The 20,009-nt window shown below is 38.6% G+C and overlaps 1 protein-coding gene and 1 pseudogene across 1 annotated transcript in view; one reads left to right on the forward strand and one right to left on the reverse strand.

The window, feature by feature from the left end:
- Positions 1–20,009, reverse strand: part of POU6F2 (POU class 6 homeobox 2) — a 760,637-nt gene that overhangs the window by 403,688 nt on the left and 336,940 nt on the right. The gene's annotated exons all lie outside the window — the stretch shown is intronic.
- On the forward strand, positions 8,932–9,289 carry LOC141145846 (PCNA-associated factor-like; annotated as a pseudogene).

The raw sequence follows: 20,009 nt of genomic DNA on the forward strand, positions 1-20,009 counted from the left end.
GAAGCTTATGTTATTTTGTCTCTGTGTTTTTCTATGGATAATGATGATGCAACTATTTGTTAAGAATTCACAATATAACAAAGAAAAATTCCTCAGTCTAAAGTTATATTTTCCATCTTTCTGGCACAAACCGTCAAAATTGTTCAAGCATGTACATCTCCCATCTCCCATGCATGTACATCTGTGTCTGTCTTCAATAAGCTTTATTCATTTTCTTGTTGCTGTAACAGCAAAACCTCATTTTTCCTGACCGAGCTGCCAAATTAGCAGGTTAACAAGATAAATTATAATTATTTTATGCCACTTATCTTCACAAAAATTTGCATAATTTATTCTATGACATTTTAATCCCCTGAACTGTCATGTTTTATAGTAACAATATTCATTAATACAGTGAAAACCATGTTCCATTCCATCAAAACCCATAGATATCATACTAAAATGACACAGTCGCTGGCATTGCATTCAAAACTTCATGACCTACAAACACAATATGATGGTCCTTATATCCATTATCATAAGTTATGCAATATGAATATATCAAGATACATATCTGCCAGGTAGGGTACTATAGTTCCAGTAAGACTATGATGGGTGCCATACAGTAATACAACATTTGTAGTTGTTTCTGCAAAGTTTATAGCTTCCAGGTACACTAATGCATGAGTTGCCCTAGGTATAAAAATATGAACAAATATACAGGTCCACATTTACCATTATGTACAACAGACTGACACTTTATTTAAAGTCTAAATAGATGTTTTTCCCCTCCTATTAAATATCCCCCTCCTATTGAATGCTCCTATTAATTATAATCATATAATTCATATATAATGTTTTAGAAAATTATTTATTATTTTGGACAACCAGTTGGAGAAAAAGTTTAGTGTAATTAAAATATATTTTTAAAATGTACACGTAAATTATTTAGAGAGACAGATTGTGAAACTACACAATTTGTTGATGTAAATATTAGTCTGGGAATAGACATTTGCTCATTTAAATAACAAACATTTGAAGAAAATGCTGTGGCCATATGGGAAATGTGAACTGTACGTGAGTTTTTTTTAAATATTTGCTAAAAACATGCATGCAAAGTAATGTGTGTTACACATTAAAAGTCGTTATTACCTCTGAGAGAGATCTAAAGAATAATTTTAATAAAATGCTCATCTGCCTTTTTCCCCAGAAGGCTGACACTATCTTTGTTCAGGAATCATCCAAGGTCAATGTCTACTTTCTACACATAGATGCTAACCAGCATCTATATGTCTGTCACGGTGTCTATGCAATGGTCTGTGTTCTTTGTGTTCTTGGTTGTGTGTACACAAGTAGTCTCATACAGATTAGAACTCTTCTGCTGCCTTACACTGTCTGATCTGCCAGAAAATGATGATGTTACAACAATCCCAGTGAGTGATGACTATAAGTGGGGGGGGGGGTCTCCTGTCTGCTCTAGGCTAAGGACATTATTGCTAATCATGGCTAAAGTTTTTTTAGAATCTGTTTTAGGTCCTGGAGCCTGGAGGTTTAATAGAACTTTAGGTGGGATAAACCTGGCTGGCTGTGGGACAATTTTACCTACAGGCTGATCCAGCACAGCCTACATGCAGTCTCTCCTACTTACATAGCATACACATTGCTTATCCCAGAGAAAGTGTAAATGATGCCCCGAGTGGAGTAAAGAGTATAGCCAATGCTTAACCCACCGCATACTGCTAGACAGACCTACCACCATCAATTGTTTATCTTATAAAATGCCACAGTCTAGGGGAATATTAAACCCCACCCAAGACTCTGCCCTGAACCCAAAAGAACTTTTTGTCAATCTATATTCAGCTGTCCATGTATCTTTTTATATATAAACTGATTTATGTTAGAGGCTGTCTCAAACTCTCTCTGCTGTGAAAACCTGCTGCAGGTTGAAAAGGCTGACTGCTTACGAATTCTAGGTGATCGTGCTGCCTGTTTGTTTTGGGGAACCCATTAGGAGGCACCCTGTTAGTGAACAATTGGCATAAATTTGGTTAGCAGCTCAGACGAGCAGATATTGTACTTGCTTTATGCCATGAACTTAATAGACAAAGCCCTCCTCCATTGAACTGTGTTTGTTTACTGGCTTGCTAAAAAAAAAAAAAAAAAGTGCAAATACTGTAGCTGCTAACTTTTAACAAACAGGTACTTACCAGCCCAGGCTACTTTCTTGGATGTGGGAGCCAGCTGTGACCTCCTTAACCGGTTCCCGACCGGTGCACACCAATGTACGGCGGCAGAATGGCATGGCTGGGCAAATGGGTGTACCCGTACGTCCCTTTAAATTTGCCACCATGCCATTGCATGTGCGCCACCCGCGGCGCGCCAGCCGGGCATTCCGTGAGTCGGGTAGCGGGTCCCGTGGACTCAATCGCCATGGGGATACCCGCGATTGCCTCACAGAGAGGACAAACAGGGAGATGCTAATGTAAACAAGCATCTCCCTGTTCTGCCTAGTGACAGTGTCACTGATCTCTGCTCCCTGTAATCGGGAGCAGAGATCAGTGATGTGTCACACGTAGCCACACCCCCCTACAGTTAGTAACACTCCCCAAGACATACTTAACCCCTCCCTAGCCCCCTAGTGGTTAATCCCTTCACTGCCAGTGTCATTTACACAGGAATCAATGCATTTGTATAGTACTGATTGCTGTATAAATAACAATGGTCCCAAAAATGTGTCAAAAATGTCCGATGTGTCCGCCATAATGTCGCAGTCATGATAAAAATCACTGATCGCCGCCATTACTAGTAAAAAAAAAAAATTAACAATAAAAATGCCATAAAACTATCCCCTATTTTGGAAACACTATAACTTTTGCGCAAACCAATTAATAAATGCTTATTGCAAATTTTTTTTACCAAAAATATGTAGAAGAATACGTATCGGCTTAAACTGAGGAAAAAAAATGTTTTTTTTCAATATTTTTTGGGGATATTTATTATAGCGAAAAGTAAAAAATAATGCGTTTTTTTCAAAATTGTCGCTTTTTTTTGCTTATAGCGCAAAAAATAAAAACGGCAGAGGCGAGCTAATACCACCAAAAGAAAGCTCTATTTGTGGGGAAAAAAGAACATCAATTTTGTTTGGGAGCCAGGTTGCATGACCACGCAATTGTCAGTTAAATCGACGCAGTGCCGAATCACAAAAAGTGCTCTAGTCAGGAAGGGGGTAAATTCTTCCGGGGCTGAAGTGGTTAAACCCCACAGATGGCCCCCCACTGCACATACGCAAGTAACATGTGACTGGTCCCGGGAAGTTGCTGGCTGAGGGGGGAGGGGTGTTTTCAAGTTGACATAATGTGTGCGTCAGTGAGGATTGTGGAAGTGGAAACAAGTACCTGTCACAAAAAGGTACCCAGAAAAAAACCCACCAAATTTCTGGGTGGACAGAAGGAAGATGAGCAGTACTTTCACTTTTAAGTGAAGGCCTGCTTTAAGGAGCTTTTAAAATGGCTAATTTTAGGCAAATGCTAATCAACAAGATGCAAATTGTTTGGTCACCTAGGGCCCAGCTTCTAACCTCGACAGCTGGTACACAGTCTACCTTGGCATCTTAGGGAGAGTTGCTGAGGTTAAAACGTTACCAGAGGAGCAGTGGGCTTTTTTTTATTTTAATTTTAATTTTTTATAGGAGAGCCCTAAAAGACTTACTAGGACTATAAACTCAGAATGCCAAAGAGCATTCTAAACTTGAAGCTGAAATTCTAGCTAGTCATGGGCTAAAATGACCATCTCAAATAAGCATGGCAGTTTATTCATGTGGAAATACTGTATGACTCTGGGAAGATGGCAAGGTCCCATATGTTTGATTTATTCTACCCTAAAAACAAGTGGTTGCAATCAGAAAAGCTCAGGATTACTCAGATTGTGGGGTGAGTGGTCTGTGACTATTCCATTGAAGTTTTGCATGTTAAGAAACAGTAACAGGTAAGGCATACAGACCCCAAGAGTGTGGAACAACATACTACTGCCGAGGATGTGCCCTCCAAGGTGGTAACCTCTGGAAAGAGGAAAACATTAACCTGAGTGAGACAGGACATTAGGGAGGGAAATGGAACTGCCATGGGTGCCAGATATGAATGATCTTTTACCCCAAAATGTGCTCCTTCCCACAGGTCCTACCCCCAGGGGAGAGAATGTGAGACACTGGCAGGCAGGATTTTGAACAGCGTGTACTGTATGTGTCTTCTCACATACACATAATGAGAGGGGCTCCAGGGTGTATATATATATATATATATATATATATATATATATATATATATATATATATATCAACATTTTTTTTTTTTAAGTTTAGGCTATAAATACACTTTAACATACATTGTATATTTATAGACAAATGTATACATTTTGTGAGATTGTAAGAAAATGTCTGCTATTCTCTTTATTACAATAAGCACAATGCACATTAGCAGACACGTTGCTATTGTTTTATTTATAGAGCGTGTTACACAGAGCAACTCATGTACTAACACCTAGGCACAGTAATAAAATGAGTCCTTAGTGTAGGGCAATTACAGGGAAACATCGCCTTTGCTACTTATAATATAAGATGCAGTGCTGCTCCTGGGTATCTCAGAAAGAAGTCTGAAGTTGTCTAACAATAACAGAGCTGGCAGCTTAAATTTAGCACAGATGTATGTAAAAGCTTCAGTCTTGCTACAAGGAAGTGTCAGTGGTACTTGCAGCACTCAAGTGATGATGACTAACTAATGCAGCTCTTATTGGTCCTTGTCATTCATGTTCTGCTTATGTTAGCACAGAGAAGTACCTGAACTTAAGCTATTCCTCTAAGTGAAACATCATTGTTATTATTACTGACATTGGTGCTCATTAAAATACATAACTTAGATACTGGATTTCTGTAGGCTCTGAAAGCTATTTCATGTTCCTTGAAGGGATATACAAATGACTAGAGACAATTTCCATTTGCTTAGGACAAAAAAATGATATTTGGATTTGTGACTCGCAGAGGCACTTTGCAATTAAAGAGAGGAAAGCCTTGTACAAAGGAAATCATGAAAACATAAACAGTCCAAAAGGCAGACTGGTTTTCTGAAAAAAAACAAAATGTAGATTGACCCTTGAAGCACTAAAGTCAAAATAGATCAACTGTCAGATGACTTGGCTGTGACCAATATTTTACTTTATGCAAATGTATTTATAGCTGACTGTGGTAAAAAAGCTGGTTAGACTATTTGTTTTCAGCTAGGTAAAGAATGCTTTTAAATTTAAAAAATACATATTTCTGTTTATTAAAATAGTTGGAAATGTTAGTTATAGTACATTAAATCTTAAATTGTGTAAGCATCTCTAAAGGATTCATACTTAATCCAGTTACTGTACATTAATGCAAATATTTAATGCATTGTAAAATATACAGTAACTTTACTTTTGTAAATGTATCCTTTCATTTACTCCACCTAACCCAAGTACTAACCTGTTCAAACTTCTGCCAGATCCACAGCCAACAGGCAGCCACGTAGCTGCCACTACAAACTCTCCCAGTCAATCCTTTACTTTCTCTGTGGGGCAAAATCTCAATCATTTCTATGGAGATGCAATTTATTATGCTTTCCCAAGATAGATGGCCTCTACATAGGGATAACTAAATTCTTTGTATAGAGTATGTGCAGAAGTAGGGGACCAGCTAAAAAGGTTTGCAGTGGCAGCCATGCACCTCCCCATGGACAACACAGCATAAATCCGGCAGGAGCATGGAGTCATGAGTATAATGCCGCGTACACACGGTCGGACTTTTTGTCTACAAAAGTCCGACGGACGCCGACAGACTAAAGCTGGCTGACAATCCGATCGTGTGTGGGTTTCCCCGGACTTTCAGCGGACTTTTCCAGCCTCAAATCTGACGGACTTTAGATTTGAAACATGCTTCAAATCTTTACGTCGTAACTACGCCGGACCCAGAAATCCGCTCGTCTGTGTGCTAGTCCGACGGACAAAAACCCACGCTAGGGCAGCTATTGGCTACTGGCTATCAACTTCCTTATTTTAGTCCGGTGTACGTCATCATGTACGAATCCGTCGGACTTTTGTGTGATCGTATGTAGGCAAGTCCGTTTGTAAGAAAGTCTGCCGCAAGTCCGCCAAAAGTCCGACAAAAGTCCGTTGAAAGTCTGTCGGACAGGCTGTCGGACTTTTGAAGATGAAAAGTCCGACCATGTGTACGCGGCATAAGACTGTAGGGGAATGGGGCAGTAAAATAAAGGACACCTTGATGAACATCATAAACAACATAAAGGACAACAAGTTATCCTTTAAATAGTAATAATGGGGCTGCCCAGATTCAATTTGCCAAGGTTCTGGCGAATTATGTTCAAAGTTTGGCAAATCCAAATTTAGAGGCAAATTCAAATCAAATCTATGGGGGCAAATCTTGTTTGTAACTTCTGGCCATTTTTAGGGCTAGGTAAAGTACTGTTAAAAGGGGCGTAGTGAGCTGGGCAGCGCCATGGGAGACACAAACAAATGCATGCAGCTTTGAGGGTAACATTGAAAATACACAAGTCCTTTAAGGAACATGCTTAAAGATGCCTTAAAACTACACATGGTGTTATGAACAGTAAAATTTCACAAACAGTCTCAGAGATAGCATACATTGTCAGCACATATTTGGCTGTGGATTTTTTTTCCTTTTGCAATTAGCTTAGCTAACATACAGCATCAGCATCCCAATGTGATTCATTTGAGTTTAAAAAAGGGCTTTTTTTCAGTTAGCTTTAGCAGCAACACATGTTTTTCATCAAATGGTAAAATAAATACTTTGACTGGCAGAGGTTAATTAGCCAGAGTCCCTGCCACAAGCAAATTTCTTTCAAGCCCTTTGTAGGAACGAGACCACAAAATATACAGCAATGTAAAAATGGTCAGTAGGAGGACATTTTTTAATGAGGGAGAATTGGCTAAAATGTACTAAAGAAGAAAAGTACAGCCAGGTGTTTTGCTACATGAACTAGGAGGTTTCAGAGGGCACAGCAATGTAAAATTTCCAGCAGCAGGGCAAATTTAAATAGCAAAGCTAGGCCATTATTGGAGGAAAAGAGCAGAGACAGCGGTTTTACTATAAGAATAAAGATACTGCAGAGGATACAGAAGTATGAAACTGGCCAATAGCATATAAGTTTTAATTGGGGATTATAGGTCAAAATGTCCTAAAATGAAAGAGTACAGACATGCTTTACTATACGTGTTAGGAGACTGCAGATGATACAGTAGTGTATATTAGCCAGCTGCAAGACAATTTTAATGAACAAGGCAAGGCCCAAATTTACTAGCAAGAAAGAGCACAGATTGGGGTTTTGCTGCAAGAATTAAGATATTGCAGAGGATACAGCAGTGTCAAATTGGTCAACAGTAGGACACTTTTAGTTAGGGATAGCAGGCCTAACTGTTGTATACATAATTGTAACCTGAGCTATGGGATGGGGATAATGGTGTGCAGCGAATGTGAATTATACAATGTGATATTATGAGCTGGAGAAAGCACAGAGATAATCTCAGTGGTGAGACTAAGCTGTATTGTCAGAGCCTCCAACATTGTATAGATTAGATAATTGTTTGAAAAAAAATGTATGCAGTAAATTTATACAATTGTCACACATAGAAAAGCTGACATGAGTCATTAAATGCAGTCACTCAGAGGTGTGTGTGCTTAGGGTTATTTTTGGTGTCAGTACTCTCCTGTCCTACCTCCTAAGCACCTTCTGACCCTGTTTAGTTTGAACAGCAGTAGCTAGATACAGTAAGTTTAAAGTTTTTCTAACAGCTTTTCTTTAATTGTTTTCTTTTTTTAACTTTGATATTGTGGCCGCGTTGCTATTGGTGTTTGCTTATTACCATAGGTACTGGAGTAATTGTGAATTGTATATTGCTGACTAAGCATTGAGTACTGAGTGTTGTCAAGAGAGGTGAGCTATTATTTTAATTGGCACCTAATTAGTGTGGTATTTACAGTAAAAAGAGTAGCAACTCTGTAGAGTTTACCCTGTGGAGTTTGCTCATTGACAGTGCATCAGTACAGAAGTGTAGCAGGACCAAAGTGTTGAACACCAGTAGCTGGATATGGTAAGTTTAAAGTATTTATAATTGCTTTTCTTAAATTGTTTATTTTCTTTTTAACTTTGGTATTGTGGCTGTGTTGCTATTGGAGATTGCTTACTGAGTACTGGATAAATTGTGTATTGAGTATTGTAGACTGTATGTGTTGAGTACTGGGTGTTATCAATTAGCATATATAAGACAGGTGAGCTATTCTAATCCTAATTGGTGTCTTCTTTAGTATGGTATTTAGGAGGAGTAGCAACTCTGTAGAGTTTACTCTGTGGAATTTGATTTTTGAGAGTGCATTAGAAGTGCATCAGGACAAAAGTGCAGTTTGACCAGCAGTAGTTTGAAAACAGCAGTTTGGTTAGTACCTGTGTTTGAATGCAATATCCATGTTGTTGTGCGCCTTGGCACAATTGATTGTATTCTGTGCAGAAGGATTTTTTACTCATTATCAGACCTTTCCAGAAAGCACAATAAGGGAAAATGTTTCATATAACAGAGTTCAGTGTTTGGTTAAAGGATTGGTGCACAGCTGAAGGTCTTGGGTATGTTAGGCATGATGCTAGGAGGTAGTCTGATATTAAGCTGTACAAAAGAGGTCTACATTCCTCACACAAGGGCACTGAGCTTAAGCCAGCCATAGAAGTTGCGATTTTCTTTCCTGCAACCACGCTTTGGAAAGCATCATTTGACGCTGACCATTCTGCTTGGTATTACAACACTAGTTTTGGCTGCTGAAGAGTTGATGGTTTTAATAGGTGGCAAAAATTCTGGGTGATTAAAAGAGTTAGGGAGAGGGGCTTGTGACACAGAGTGGGTGAGGTAACCATGGTGCGAACTAAAGCAGACAGCGCGGGGAACATCCACCGGCAGCTACAGAAAAGTTGTTGCTGCTAGAGCACCATGAAAGTCTTTTGGCGCAAGCTCTTCTTCCTCCAACCATTCAACCTCTCCAACTGGGAAAAAATCTGAAGGCAAGTAGGCTGGAGGTAATCCTGTATGTGTCCAACCTACTACAAAATGGCAGAAAGGTATAGGAGATTTCTTTGGATCCCCATCTACTAGTAATGTGGAAAAAGAGAACTGTGTGCCTTCTGATGATGAGGAAGAAGCAGGAGGCAGTGGAGTTGGTAAAGCACCAAGGAAATCTTTTCTATTGGTTGATGATGGTTCAGATAAAGAGTGAATACAGTTTTTAATGTGTGTTTTTTTTTTTAAGTTGCTTGTATATTTGTAAAAAAAAGTCCCCTTTTTTTGTAAAAAAAAAAAATTAAAAAAAATGTTAGGACTCCATCCTCCAGTGACCGCATCCTGGGGTGCTTCTTATATGGCAAACAATATGAACTTCCGACGGGTTCCAGCAGGGGCAAACCAATAGTGCCAAAAAGAAAACATAGACTCCAATAGTGAAGATATGCTTTTCTGGTCCTCAAGTTCACTCAGCAATACAAGTTATACAACCTCCACATAACCTCTTCACTTCCCTGTGTCTCGATAGGAGCCAAGCCTCGCTCTGAAATGTAGGCTGGGGCAGGATTTCAGAGCGAGGCTTGGCTCCTATCGAGACACAGGGAAGTGAAGAGGTTATGTGAAGAGGTTATGTGGAGGTTGTATAACTCGTATTGCTGAATGAACTTGAGGACCAGAAAAGCATATCTACACTATTGGAGTCTATTTTTTTCTTTTTGGCACTATTGGTTTGCCCCTGCTGGAACCCGTCGGAAGTTCATATTGTTTGCCATATAAGAAGCACCCCAGTGACCGCATCCTTCGTATCATTCCTTGGTGTTGCTGACTAGTCATTCAGGAAGGAGGGTGGAGGAACGTTTGCAGAGCTCCCGCGGGATATCCCCTGTGGTCTACACACTTCTACTGAGCCTGTTTTGACCCCCCTGAATAAGGGTGGTCGCAGGCTGTCCGGTAAGTCTCCATTTCTCTCTCACAAGGTGGTGGGCAGCACCAGCGGTGGAACATTGACCCAGAATATACATCCGATTACCAATGTTTATGGACTTTATTTTTCATTTTTTCACTTCATTATATTGATTGTTGTTCACTTATTTTTCACTTTATTATGCTAGGTTATGAGCACCTTATTGATTGATTAATATTTACACCGTTTACTACAATTTAATGATTGATATCCACCTCAGTGGGATTTTTCACTCATTTAATATACTTCACTAATGTGATATTTGTCCAGCGCTGCACTCTTCTATCTATATAAAATACTAGTGATGAACCAAATTGCCCTAGGTTCAGTTCAGCAGGGGTTCAAATCTGTCAAATTAAAAGTTCCCATTTTTTGGGCTAATAAGCAAGAGACTGTCAAAAAATAGCATGGGGGTGTCCATTCACTTGAATGGCCTGCCCCGTGCACGTTGGTCTTGCAAAAGATGCTCATGCACCTTTTTGGGCAATGGGCTTTGTGTGATTTTTAAATGCACATTTGCCGCTATTGTTGCCGAATCACACCACATTTGGGGTGCCTTTAAGAATAATGGAAACTAAACACGCTTTGCATGTCTTGCCATAATTTGGAATCATGGCGATTCTGCCAGCAATTCCAAATCGCTTCATGTGATCGGGGTCTTAGGGGATCTTGGCAGGTGTTTGTGTGCTTTTTTTTTTATAAGAAGCTGCAAATGAATGTAATTTGCCATCAATGTAAACTGTTTTTTTTTTTTTTCTTTGCAATATATCCTACAGCAAGAATGAAAAAAATGTGTAGAGTCCCTCCCAAAATACATGCCAGATTCACTGATTCTGGTATTGATTTTAAGGGGGTTCCTTACAAAAAATGCATGAGGTTTCCCAGGACTCCATACCAGGTCCTTAGGGATCTTAATTGTGACTCTATGCAAAAAAAAGTGTGAGTTCCTCCTAAAAATCCACATGAGGCCCTTACTCCAAGCATGCAGACTGGCTGGTCAGAAAAGGGGGGAAACAAGTATGCCTTCAACATGAGGGGGTGTGCCTTGCTATGTGGGACCTCCCTGGCAAAGCACCCTGCTCCCATGGTGATGAGGAAAAGAGCCCCTTCCCCTCAACCCTTTCCTGATGGTTTTGGTGGTCTATGGGCAGGGGGCTTTTCATTATCTTTAAGACCCCTTTAATAATAGGGGGCCCCAAATATCATCCCTCCTACATGAATGAGTACCCCTACTCTTTCACAAAAACATTGGAACCCACAAATAAAGACAACTTATTTACCTGATGCATGTGACCAATACGATGGTGATATTAGCTAAATGACACTAGCAGCACTTATGGCTTCCTTAGTAACCAATGATGTGATAAGGTACCCCTGATCCTTTTAAGGAAAGGGGTGGGAATAGCCGTGATGTCACTGCCCAAATATGGCCAGTGGCTATATTTGAACAATGTTGTCACTGCTATCCATGCCCCTTTGCTTAAATGGTGCAGGGATTCTCTGTGATATCAGTGGTTCCTACAGATGCCATTGGTGCAAGTACCATGACTTCTCTAGGAAGAAGTGATAGTGGGAAGCTGTCATATATAGAAGCAGTAGAAATACTATACTAATTATATTTATTATATTTTAGTTCTATATATGATTTTCAGCAAACAGGGTGCCGAAAAGTCTGAACACTCAAACAGCCAAAGTTGGGTATGAACCTAGGTTTGGACCAAAACATTGGCTCATCCCTACATACAAAATAGCAAATACAGTGCAAAGGTCAGGTGTATAATGTACAGTACAATCTACACAGTTCATTCCTATGCTAATATAGCCATTTCTCATTTATATGCAAATGCAGCAGCAGCTCATGTTCATATGAATGAGAAAATGTGGGACAATCCCACACAATCCAGGACTGTTGAGAAGCACACTCACACACACACACACATTCCCTCTGTTCCAATACAACTAAAGCTCTCTCTGCACAGCCACTGCTTCTGTGCCTCTGACTGACCAGACTAATCACTTCCCATTTACTTGCCCAACTTCTAACCCTGCCATTGGCTGGCACAGCTGCTAACTTTCCATTGGTTGACCTGGCTTCCTATTGGGACATTCCAGCAAAAAAAATTGTATGTATATATATATATATATATATATATATATATATATATATATATCCCTGCCTGTGCTTAGTTTTCCTTAGAGCTCCAGGAGCCACCCATGGCAGCACCATGAGAGTACACAAAATGACAGAGGGCTACATTTTACAAATGATATCTTGAGAGTCATTATTATTAAAATGTATTTTATTTTCATTAATTTTGGTATAAGAACTCGATTAATTGCAAAAATCACTAGTGAACTTGCTGTATACTGTATACATAATATGTTATGGAATGGAAAAGTGGTTAAAGATTACAATACGCATGAAGTTTTGTCTGTGAACAACCTCTATATCTTATTGTAGCTTTATTTGGGTATAGAATCCATGGGACCTTATTCATTTATTTTTAATGTGAAGGGGTTGTGGTGGTTTCATATTCAGTCTTTCCCTGGCCAGCATGTAAGGTGCTGTTGTTCTGCTTTCTATTTGATTTCTAATATTGGTTTATTATTTATTATTGAAAAGGAACAAACCCATTCCCAAGTGTCCTGCTGGGGATATTCCCCTTTACTTCCAGTTTTGATATGCAACAGGAATTAGTGGAAGAGGAAATATCAACAAAATGATGTGGAAATTCCCTTAGATTCTTACCAAATCCTTTGTCCCCATGGAAAGGTTTTCCTTCATTTAAAGTTAGGATTCCCTCGTACCTTCTGTGTCGGTGACAATGGTCATGAGGGCAAAGAGAGGGGGCCAATCTCCTAAGCAGGGACACTAACTGCAATAAAAAAATGGCAGAAAGCCTATCCCATTCCCACTTTATCTAAAAAAGAAACAGCTTTGCCTTACACACACTTTAGAAAAGATTTTCTATGGTGGTTTTTAACCATGTTTATGTCCTGAAGTTTTTTAACTGCTTGCTGACCAGCCGCCGCAGTTCTACTGCAGAAGAATGACGTTATCATACATCTCTTCACCTCCGTGTGCCCGGAGCCAATGTGAGTGCTCGGTGATGAACGCCGGGCACCCGCAATCGCTCGTGGCAGAGCGAGAACCAGGATCTGTGTGTGTAAACACACAAATCTCGGTTCTTTCAGGGGAGAGGAGACAGATGGTGTGTTCATACAAAGTATGAAAACCGATCTCTCTCTTCCCCTAGTCAGTCCCATCCCCCTACAGTTAGAACACACCTAGGGAACACAGTTAACCCCTTTATCACCCCCTAGTGTTAACCCGTTCCCTGCCAGTGACATTTACAGTAATCAGTGCATTTTTATAGCACTGATCGCTGTATAATTGTCAATGGTCCCAAAAATGTGTCAAAAGTGTCCAATTTGTCCGCCGCAATATCGCAGTCCTGATAAAAATTGCAGTAAATACTAGTAAAAAAAATAATAATAATAAAAATGCCATAAATCTATCCCCTATTTTGTAGACGCTATAACTTTTGCGCAAACCAATCAATATACGATTATTGCGATTTTTTTTTACCAAAAACATGTAGAAGAATATATATCGGCCTAAACTGAGGAAAAAATTAGTTTTTTTAAAAAAAATGTGGGATATTTATTATAGCAAAAAGTAAAAGATATTAGGGGTTATTTACTAAAGGCAAATCCACTTTGCACTGCAAGTGCACTTGGAAGTAAAGTCACTGTAGATCTGAGGGGGACATGCAAGGAAAATAAAAAACAGCACTTTAGCTTGCACATGATTGGATGATAAAATCAGCAGAGCTTCCACTCATTTCAGATCTACTCCTTAAATTTAAAGCGACTGCACTTCCAAATGCACTTTCAGTGCAATTTCAAGTGCACTTGCAGTGCAAAGTGGATTTGCCTTTCGTAAATAACCCCCATTGTGTTTTTTTTTTAAATTGTCACTCTTCTTTTGTTCATAGCGCAAAAAATAAAAACCGCAGAAGTGATCAAATACCACCAAAAGAAAGTTCTATTTGTGGGAAAAAAGGACGTCAGTTTTGTTTAGGTGCAGCTTCGCATGACCGCGCAATTGTCAGTTAAGGTGACGCAGTGCCGTATCACAAAAAATGCCCTGGTCATTGAGCAGCCAAATCTTCCTGGGCTGAAGTGATTAAAAACTTTTAAGACTTTGACACAGGAGGACACAGAATGTGTAGGAAGCAACAAGCATGAATATGTAAAATTTGTTGAGTAGCACTCTGAGAGTAAGTGCCGGTTCACACTGGGGCAGGCGACTTAGCCGACTGACAAGTCGCACTCCATGCAGTGCAATGAAACCGCTCTAAAGGGAGTGACTCAAGTCTCAAGACTTAGAAAAAGGTTCTTGCACTACTTGGGGCTGACTTCGGAGTGGCTTGCATTGACTTCTATTAAAGAAGTTGTTTGCAAGCCACACTTAGGTCGCGCTGTGCAGGGCGGCTTCAGAGTCAGATGACTTTGAAGCCGCCCCAGTGTGAGCTGGCACTTATGGAAAAAAAATAATGTAGCAAGAAAATGTCTATGTTTTTTGAGTTACTTTGGAATGTGTAAGCCACAGAATATCCACAAAGATTTAATCCTATTATGACACTTTTTTAGATATGCTGTAAAATAAATGTGTTGCCCATGCCCAGACAAGGCTAGAAGCAGAAAGTTGCATTAATTTCCTAATATTTAGAACAAAGTGTACATATTGTGTTACTTGCTATAACAAGGCTTTCTGTTTAATCTTTTCTAGAGGGTTAGTGGGGTGACTATACAGTAAATCAATATAATGAATTGACTATTGCTTATATTTTCTGACAGTGTTCGGAAAGGGGTGTTAAAAAAGATAGCAATGTATCCCTTTAAAGTGCATGTACTGTACATTCATTTTATGTGACTGGGGCAAAAAATGATGTTACTAGGCTATTTCCTGTGATGCTTAAATATTTTTCATTGATTTAAAACTATGGTATTGGCCATGAAATTACCATAAGTATCAAAGGAATTTCCTATGATGCTTATTGTCAGCTAGTGGCCAAATCAATGTATTGTTATTGAAATTTTACCCCTCAGTGTACATTTTCCTGAGATACTGAACATTGCATACTTTTACAAAACATTTTTTAAGTTATTTCCTTGCTTCTTAAAACTTCTGATAAAAACAAAACAGAATGAAACACAGCTCTGTAGTGTACTTATTGATATTGCTAAAGTGGATCTCTCTGTAACTTCACATGTGTACATGTCACAATGTAGAGCAAAAGAGGAGTCTCAGTATAAAAGCCAACTTTTTCAGACATATTAATGGAAGGCAAATTTAGGACATTTTTTGTGACATTAGAATACTTCTCCTAGCATTGACAAAAGCAATATCAGTAGAAAACAATAAACTCTCAGACTCAAAGAGTACAAAACAAAAGCCTGGACTAACCCAGATTTCTACCAAGGCACTATCAAGTGTCCTATTATAAAGAGCATTCAGCACAGTAGGAAAAGGAGTCCATCGTGGATAAGTTACACAAGCCAACAAGCTCTACCTATGTGAATAAATTATTCATCACCAGTGACTGCTACCTAACCATCACTGTCATGTCTGCCTGTTCCCTGTATATACAGTGGGGACAGAAATTATTCAGACCCCCTTAAATTTTTCACTCTTTGTTATATTGCAGCCATTTGCTAAAATCATTTAAGTTCATTTTTTTCCTCATTAATGTACACACAGCACCCCATATTGACAGAACAACACAGAATTGTTGACATTTTTGCAGATTTATTAAAAAAGAAAAATTGAAATATCACATGGTCCTAAGTATTCAGACCCTTTGCTCAGTATTTAGTAGAAGCACCCTTTTGATCTAATACAGCCATGAGTCTTTTTGGGAAAGATGCAACAAGTTTTTCACACCTGAATTTGGGGATCCTCTGCCATTCCTCCTTGCAGATCCTCTCCAGCACTGTCAGGTTGGATGGTAAACGTTGGTGGACAGCCATTTTTAGGTCTCTCCAGAAATGCTCAGTTGGGTTTAAGTCAGGGCTCTGGCTGGGCCATTCAAGAACAGTGTCGGAGTTGTTGTGAAGCCACTCCTTCATTATTTTAGCAGACTGTTCTAAACACGGGAAACATGCACCCCTTTACAGGCATATTATAGACACCCCCCAGGTAGGAAATTTAAAGGGATAATAAACTTTTATTGTTTCACTTTAAGCATTATTAAAATCACTGCTCCCAAAAAATGTCCGTTTTTAAAACTTCTTTTTTGCATTGATACATGTCCCCTGTGGCAGGACCCAGATCCCCAAACACTTTTTATGACAATAACTTGCATATAAGCCTTTAAAATGAGCACTTTTGATTGTTTATGTTTGTGTCCCATAGACTTTAACGGTGTTCGCGCGTTCAAACAAATTTTTTGCCTGTTTGCATGTTCTGGATTGAAACCGAACCGGGGGGTGTTTGGCTCATCCCTAATCTTCACAAAGTAAGTTTAAAAACGTCAAGATTGTTCAGATTAATAGGAATAGTAAGAAATAGTTGAAATGTAATGTGGAAACGAATATATGATTCTACACTTTGAACAAAGATATGCTTTAAAGATTTAAAGTCAAAGTTCTGAAAAGTCAAAGTTCTGACTTGATAACTTATTTCTTGTAAGATTGTATGACTTTGCTGCCCTAAGCAGAATAAACAAATACATGCCATGATTCTCCCAAGGTTCGTAATATAATCAGCCCATATATGTATACTTACAGCTACTTTCCTGCATGAAAGCACCAGGGAAACCAAACCAATACATGCAAGAAATTGCAAAATGAATGTCAATCATTTCTGTTTTTGCAATTTACGGCAGTTACCTGTGACTTTTCAAGGCTTATTGCTTTTTGGCGTCACATTCTCACTTGCCAAAGTATGACTTGTAGATATCTCATTTGCTATATGCCTCTAAGGTTTTAGCTGAAGTGATGGATCCCCATTTTCTTTGGATTAGAAGCCACCTGTGCCAAACCGCTAAGGGCAAAGCATTTTACTCACATTAGTATGTCATATTTGACAAACCTACTTTTAAATTATATTACAGGGCAGAAGAAGAACCTTGTGCTAAACTTGTAATTACATGGAAATTGTGGTAAGGTCTTTAGATGTAATGCTGTAATTTTCATCTTTGAAGACCTATTTCCTTATCATAACACATACCGTGTATATAGTAATTCTGATCAGTAATTGACAGAGTCTTTAAAGTTAATTTTTTAAAATAGTTTAGTTCTAAACTAAACTATCTAATTGCTGCATATATAGGAACATGAGGTTGAGAGTTGGAAAATAATCAATTAAATATTACGTCTTGTTTTTAATTTAAAGTGTAAATCTACACTTTATAGAGTTTGACTCTATTTGAAAATTATTGCTTTATTTGAAAATATTTTTATTTTATTATGTTTAAGTTAAGCATTTTTGACAATTTTATTTTGGAAAGATTGGCCTCATGGGGGGTGGGGATAATTTAATTTCTGGTGAAATAAATACAGATATACAGCCACCCCAGTAAATGTACTGTATATATATTTCTGATGTCCAGTTATATTTTGTTGTGAATAACAGGTAATATGAGATTACTTGCATTCTTTACCTGTGTCTCATTTTTTTCAAATTTGTGGCTGTTTAGTGGCTATACCCTAGCCATCCAGTGGTGCTTTAGTCCTTACTAAAGGCAAATCCACTTTGCACTGCAAGTGCACTTTTATCCTTCAGTTTCAGTATTGGTTTCAGATTCCTAACTTGTTTGTCTGTCTGTATTATATGTGGATTTTTAAACCTGTTTGTCTGTTTGTATTGGCTTTTGAACCTGGTCTGACCTGATCTGGCTTTGCCTTAACATTCTGTCTGTTATGTCCTTGACTACTGCTTCTGTCTGTTTTTTTACGTAGCCTATTGCTCCTCCTTTGGGACACAAACTGGAAATTAACCTGCCACACAAGTATCTTCCATAACTTTGGGTGCATTCACATTTCTGTGTCTTAGTGCTTTGCTGATGCAGTAAAAAGAATTGTGCTTCCAGCATCTTTGGGGCAATTTCCAGAAAAAAGGCACCTTTAGTAGGGATGAATGGTAGCAAGTTGTAAACTCCATGAGCACGCCCTCCCAACCCTTCTGTATTGAACTGTATTGTAGCTGAATTGTCACCCTTTATATTGTAAAACTGTTGGCACTATATAAATCCTGTTTAAAAATACAAATTTTAAAAAACACCTACAACATACCTGCACTGTGAGAAAAATCCCTGCATTCAGAAGAAACCTTTACCATTAGCCTGCTATGTCTGCATCTCTATTTCCCCAAGCTGACCCTATAGCTACTTTCCAGCACTATTTTTGCATTGTGATATCCCTGGTCCTGCTAATACTGTGCAAACTAATAGACATTTTTTATCAAATCATGTATTATGCTCTGGAAAATTTCTCCATGCTGTTTTCTTTAGCGTGTTATCCAGCAGTAGGTTTGTCTGACCAAATATATACAAAAACAGTGTTGTACTAAACATAAATATTGCTCATCAAGTGTTGATAGAAAATAGCCCAATTGTAAAAAAAAAACTCAAAAAAACACAAATCCGTGAAATTGTAGGTGAATCCAGAAAACCTTTCACCTCGTGCATATACCGCCACCTCAAGCAATTTAGACTCTTACCAGAGAGCCTGGACCCTTTATTACAGAGGGTCAAACAGGCTTGATGTAATAATCTTTACAGGGGTCATAAGCTGGAGATGTGTCCTCAGAACAAATTAAGAACTTTCACTGGATAATCAGACCAGGCTCCATTCACCCACAACCAGATTTAACCATGCAAATGAAGGAGACTCCAGATAGCATACAAACCCAAAAAACATGTCGGAACAAGTCCTCTTAGTGACAAAACCGGTCGGGTAAAGGAGCTGTTTCCTGCTATCGTGTTCCTGTTTACAGTATCCGGATGTTTTTATGTTGTATACAATGCTGGTTTTTATCCGAACAAATGTAAGTGCAATACCTTTTATACCGTTTTTTTACAATTGGACTATTTTCTATCAACACTTTATGAGTAATATTTATGCTTAGGCCAACACTGTTTTTGTATACGCTATGTAATGTGACTATATGTCACTTTAGTGGAACTGCTGAATATTTACACTGTAATGGTTGCATTTTATTTGTATGATATTTTTTTTTTCACAAGCGCAGTATTTCCTTTGTATGTTGTCTGACCAAATGCCATTAGATTTCATAGTAACAAATGTAGCAACAGCTTCCATCTGAGGCACTGTTCTTCCAATTAAAAGGAATAAGAACTTAAATTGCATGATTTTAAAAATAATGCTTAATTAAATGAATGCATAAATTAATTTCAGGACATTATAAAGACATAAAAACATATCATGAGGAAAAAAACATTTTCTACCACATTAATGACACCAATTTACATATTGTAAAGGGCTGCACAGAAAACATGATAAAATAAAATATCCCCATTTTTTAATGGTATTGGAGCTTACAATATAACATATAACATGTGAAATGCCATTAGTAGTTATTTAAAATGTGTGGCCACACTGTGCTAATAATGAGAAGGACCTAAAGGGGGTAAAGTTAAATAGGACTGTAGTCTACATGTTGTATGCTGTATACACAGTCCTTGTATCCATGACATATGCTTTAAAAATACCTCTCTTTTATCATTTTCAGTGTGCAACTTTGCAGGGATTCTCTTGAGAGCTGTATGCAAACAGAGATACTCAGCAGCTGAATGATACCTTTGGTAGTAGCTAGAGCTCCCGGCAAAGGCCCACACCGATAATGCAAAGGCTGAATGCAGTAGTTGCTTGCATGCAGCATAGCAGCTGCAGGTAGAACTGGAAGATATTAGGATCCAACACTCGCACGCGGAAGTGTCAGATT

The sequence above is a fragment of the Aquarana catesbeiana genome, linkage group LG05 (genome assembly GCF_042186555.1).
Source record: "Aquarana catesbeiana isolate 2022-GZ linkage group LG05, ASM4218655v1, whole genome shotgun sequence".
Lineage (NCBI taxonomy): Eukaryota > Metazoa > Chordata > Amphibia > Anura > Ranidae > Aquarana > Aquarana catesbeiana.